Below are 5,912 nucleotides of genomic sequence, written 5' to 3'. Positions count from 1 at the left end.
ATGTCAAGTGCAACTGGAAGAAGAAAGGAAACAATTTAGTTTAATTGGGTCTAGCAAAGTTACCATTATTTTAACTACAAAGTTGATATTACTCATGTTGCATTAATTCATCTCAATCTTTTTAATTTTAACTATGATGGCTTATATTGTTCAATCAAGGAGACATTAAAATTATTCCAGAAATATCCTAAACATGTTTATTTGAGGGAGAGCTTCCTAATCCAAGAGAAATGCCACTAAGGCAATTAATGCAAGTATTAGTTTAAAAGGAGAGAAGGGTCATTTAGGCTCAGCACACTGAGTGCTAGGGAGATAGTTATTGAGATTTACCATTGCAATTATAATTGTCAATGTGGATGTTAAAAGATTCCCAACTTAGAAACGTGTGTACACATGTATGAGAAATATATTTTATTCTCTCAAATAAAATAAAATTAAAAAAAAAGAAATGTAAAAAAAAAAGATATATTTTATTCAACATGCATTTTCTAAAGCTTCATATCTCATCCTACTTATGTGCGTGTGTGTGTGTTTAAAGTATAATTTCCATTTTATTTGTTTTTGTTTTCCCTAGAAGACAGCTTTTCTGAAGCTTGGAAGTATCCAGCTCCTTACCTTGGTTTTGGTGGAGGTCATGGAGGAGCACCAGCAGGTCTAAATCGGGGTGAGGATGTTGGGTCATTCCGGGCTTCATAAGATGAATTCCTGACCACCTTGCTGTGAATGGCACAAGCACGCAGTCATGGAGCTTTACATAGAGCTTGGGAAGCCGCGTCCAAGTCACTCGCTTCGGAAATGTCCCTGAAGGCCGCGGCCTCTATTATGTCCGAATGACAAACTTCTTAATGGCCTTGTGCTTGGGCATGCATCGGGTGCAGTTTGTGCAGCCAATAGACTGCACATGGCCGCGGCCTTTTTTGGCTGGACCACTGTTCCTTCTTTTTATCGTCATCTTGGAAGCGAGGGCCAGAGAGAGCCTTATTTGTGTTTTATTTATTAGCATATCTATGCTTATTTATTTACTTATTTCCACTCAACAATTTTTTTTCTGAAGGGTCATCTATCATCCTATTTATACATTTTCTTAGGTAGTTTACAATGACTATAATAGTGATAGTTTCTAAATAAGTCTTATATACTTTAGTGATAGCATGCATATCAATATGGTATAGCCACAGCTTTGTAGTAACAGGTAGAGTAATATACTCAGCTGTCATCTATCTCTTGCCAATCTCGGTTCAAATTCACAAAGTAATCATTACCTTAACTATATTAAGACTTCAAGCTTTTTATAGAAAGGAATCCTAAATATGCAAGGCACTAATAACTGTGCTTCAGAGCTTTATCTCTGAACTTTATTAATGGTTAAAGTATCTCAAGAGTCCGATAACCCACAGACCTGTGATGCAATCCGGAAGTACTATGTAAGTCTGCTGATAACTTTCTATTTAAAAGAATGTGGTATACTTCAAATACAATTTGAAGAGTAATTTGTTATTCACGTCTTTTTAATATATATTTTTTATTGTAAAGATACTGTACAAAGGGGTTACAGTTACATGAGCAAGGTAATGAGTACATTTCCTATGGAGCATTGTTACACCCTCCTTTATTTTTTTCCCCTACCATCCCTTCCCTTCCCACCTCCCCAACTCCTCCCTCCCCTCTCCATTCCCCGCCCCCCCTCCAAAGTTGTAAATTCATTTTCAGCCTACTGGCTTGTATATTTCATTGTTACAAGGGGTCATCTTGTATCCTTATTTCAGTATTTTGGTATTTCCCTTCCCTTCCCCAAATTAGAAAAATGTATACAAGATGCAGGACGAACTGTACAACTTTGAAGCAGGGGTTTGACGCAGGGTTGTAGGGGTTGGGAGAATGGAGATGGGAAGGGATGGGAAGGGGAAACAAAGGAAGAGGCAACAATGCTTGATAAGAAAGGTACTCATTACCTTGCTCATGTAATGTAACCCCCCTGTATGGTATTTTCTCTCTCTCACACACACACACATACACACACACACACACACACACACACACACACACACACACACTTTAAAAAAAAAGAACAGCAACAAAGATAAAACCTCTTGTCCCTATCTTAGGGTTCATTTTCCTTGGCATCATGTTATATGTCATATGTAGCTTTTGACCTCTTATGCTTGTCCTAGATATGTACTAGTTATTGAAGATAAGAGAAAGCATGGGAACTATGTTTCTTTGAGTCTGGCTTACTTCACTTAATATAATTTTTTCCATCTTTCCATTTCCTAACAAATGGGGTAGTATCATTTTTTCTGATGGAGGCATAGATTTCCATTGTATATAGAGCTTCCCTATGACCCAGCAATCCCACTTTTAGGCATTTACCAAACGATCACAAACAAGGCCATAATAAAGCTACCACCACAAGTATGTTTATCACAGCATTATTCTCCATAGCTAAGATATGGAACCAGCCCATATGGCCCTCAGTAGATGAATGGATGAAGAAAATGTTATTCACTTTTATATCACAAAAGATTTTAACTCTCTATGAAATGATTGAATGTAAGTGGCATATATAACAACAAATCATGGATGTGACATCAAAGTATTCTGAAAAGGTTCAAGTAAGAGAGAAGAATTTATCTATTTATTCTTTATTATCTTAAAGTAGTTGTAGAAAGCAGTTACCATCCAACAACTCAATTTAAGTACAGTGAATCTTAAGTGATGTCACCCCTCTCATCCATCTCCGTAGAAGTTTTAAAGGATAACAATATTCATATAATTGAAGAGACCATAAAATAACAGCTGTATCTCTGTAACTATAAGAAAAGAGTAAAAAAGTTTTTCATTTCTTATATTGTCTGTTTTTCCTTCATGTAGCATCATCCAGTGTATTACAGGAAACATGACCTCCACAGCAATTAATCTCATAACCATGATTCTTCTGCCTATGATGAAATTGGTTGAGCTCAATTGACCCAAATAAGGACTCAAACTCATCAGCGTAGGCTATTTGCTTACCACTAGGTGAAGTTACTGTGTTCCAAGGACATACAGCTTAAGCTTTTAACCAATATATGGTAGGAATTTAGATGGGTATAAGCAATATATACCTTACATACCTTGTGCTACATATAATTCTAGGAAATATGATCTATACTATCAGACTTAATCTCACAACAATCCTTTAGTATTTTTTAGTTCATTTCACAGGTAACACAACTGTGGAGTGAACATATTAGCAACTTGTGCAACTAGTAGATGTAACAGCCAGATTATGACTTCAGAAATCTCTGAGCTTCGGCCCATTTAAAAACAAATGAAATGGGCTTTTGTAAATTCGGTATACTTACGCTCGTTACGATTTTACAGCAGCACCTGATGGGGTAGAGTTTTTTTCCCCTGTTCATCTTTTTTGTTTTTTGTCTTTTTAAACTAAATCAGATTATCAGAGTTCTGGCTAAATTTGGAGTCTAGTAGAGTTTCTAACTTGTACAGGCCCTACTCTATTTTCATCTTATTTGTTTTTTTTTTTAAATTTTTTATTGTGAAACTACCATACAGAGGGGTTACAATTACAAGATAGTGAGTACATTTCTTATCAAGCATTGTTGCCTCCTCCTTTGTTTCCCCTTCCCATCTCCCATCCCCCCATCCCCTTATTCCCCCCCCCTTTACCATTAAACCTCAAACACCCAGATTAAGGGGATAGCAAATGTTAGATCAGTCATCATCTTTAGAATATTAGAGTAGTGGTGCTCTTATTGTACACACATATTATCATATTAAATATATGAATAATATAAGTATGTATTACATTATAATATATGTAAATTTATGTATACTTATATATTGTTCATATATATGCATTTATATATGAGTATATACCTTACATATACAAATATATGAAAATATCATAAAGTCCTCAATAGTATTGGTTGATTTGAGAGCAAAATTATTTTCTTAATTTATCAAGTGAGGTAATAAATGAATACTCTGTTCACAGAAAGCAAGGCTCATTGTGAAATGGAGGTCCTAATAGACTGACTTGATTGCTTGGATCTTTCCTATTGTTTTTGAAAATAGAAAAGACTTAATCGTTCATGTTGAAAATGAGCTTTACAACGTTGGGGGGGAGGTGGGAGGATTGGGTGGGGGGGGTGGCGGGGGGAGGCTGGGAAGGGATGTGAAGGGTAAACAAAGGAGGAGGCTGCAATGCTTGATAAGAAATGTACGCATTATCCTGCCCATGTAATTGTAACCCCTCTGTACAGTATGTTCACAAAAATAAAATAAAATTAAATTAAATTTAAAAAAAAAGAAAAGACTTAATCGTGAGAACCAAAAAAAACTCTTACCAACTGTGCACAAAAATGTTTCAATGTAAATATAAGGACAAAATGATCAGACATGTTTTTACTGCAAATGTGTCTATAATATGACAATTCTGGCTAAAATTTAGGGAAAATAAACACAGTTTATTTTCTATCAACTCAGTGTTTATTTTATAGTGACTGTTTCTACAACTATCAATTTTCTCCCTATGAAGTCAGTCAGTTCTTTTTTTTTTTTTTTTTTAATTTAATTTTATTTTATTTGAGAACATACTGTACAGAGGGGTTACAATTACATGGGCAGGATAATGCATACATTTCTTACCAAGCATTGCAGCCTCCTCCTTTGTTTACCCTTCACCTCCCTTCCCAGCCTCCCCCCTCCCTCCCACCCAATCATACCACCCCTCCCCCCCCCCCCCCCCCCCCCCGACATTGTAAAGCTGGTTTTGAGATGACAGTCAGTTCTTTTTCATACTCAAAAGGTTTTTTTTGTTTGTTTGGTTTTTTTTTTTTTTTTTTTTTTTGGTCAGTTGTGGGGCTTGAACTTTGGGCTTGGACACTGTTCCTCAGCTCTTCAGCTCAAGGAGAGCACTGTACCACTTGAGCCACAGAGCCACTTCCGGGTTTCTAGTGGTTTATTGGAGATTAGAGTCTCACGGACTTTCCTTGCCTGGGCTGGCTTTGTACTGCCATCCTCAGGTCTCAGTCTCCTGAGTAGGATTACAGGCGTGAGCCACTGGTGCCTGGCTCAAAGGGTTTTTCATTTCTTAATAAAGCAAAGCTATATATATATATATAATATAATATTATATAATATATAATATATATGTATATGAGCAATTGTTTCAGGGAGAAACAACAGTAGGTTTATACACGATGTTGATTGTCCAATGCTTCAAACTCTATGAAGATGAGAAGTTTGCTAGTTTTAGAAATTTGCTAATTTTACAAAAGCATTTGCAGCTCAAATGAAATAATACAGGAATTGACACAAGAAAGGGAGAAGGATGATAAAACAAATGCTCCAAAAAAAAAAATGCTTAGGATCTTAGAAATGGTTTGGTGCTTGCTAAATGTGTGGAGACACTAAAAAAAAAAAGTCCAGAAGCCATCTTAGAAGTGGATTTGGTGCCTGGTCATGGGCAAAGACAGGAAAAAATGTGAGGCTCCTACATTGGTAGGAATGAATTAGAAGGGTGATTTTGGAGAGAACTCAGAAGAAATACATGAGGAAAGTCTTATTTTTTTTTTTATGTGTAAGTGATCATCAACATAATGATGATAGATAAATGGAGAATTAAAAAAAGACCATTCTAATAGTTCAGACAGACATGAACAGTGAATTACTGGAAACTGGAGGAAAAGGCCATCTTTGTTGTAAGATCTTGGCTGAGTTGTGTTTATGTCCTAGGGTTTTATGGAAGATAGAACATGTGAGAAAGAAAATCAACTGACAAAATTTCTGAGCCAAGTATTAAAGGAGTGACATGGTCTCTCTTCACGGGATTTTTTTTTTCTTTGAATGTCAGAGGAGTGAAATCATTGAAAGGCAGATTTTTTTTTTCATTGAAAAGCAAGTCGAAC

At 36.0% G+C, this 5,912-nt stretch overlaps 1 pseudogene; it reads right to left on the bottom strand.

Annotated features, from left to right (window-relative positions):
* Window positions 1–566: 566 nt before the first annotated feature.
* On the bottom strand, window positions 567–961 carry LOC122127316 (annotated as a pseudogene).
* Window positions 962–5,912: the final 4,951 nt, after the last annotated feature.

The sequence above is a fragment of the Dipodomys spectabilis genome, unplaced genomic scaffold (genome assembly GCF_019054845.1).
Source record: "Dipodomys spectabilis isolate Male_0828 unplaced genomic scaffold, ASM1905484v1 ptg000009l, whole genome shotgun sequence".
Classification (NCBI taxonomy): Eukaryota; Metazoa; Chordata; class Mammalia; order Rodentia; family Heteromyidae; genus Dipodomys; species Dipodomys spectabilis.
The sequence above is the reverse complement of the archived record's forward strand: the minus strand, read 5'-3'. Positions and strand labels throughout refer to the sequence as shown.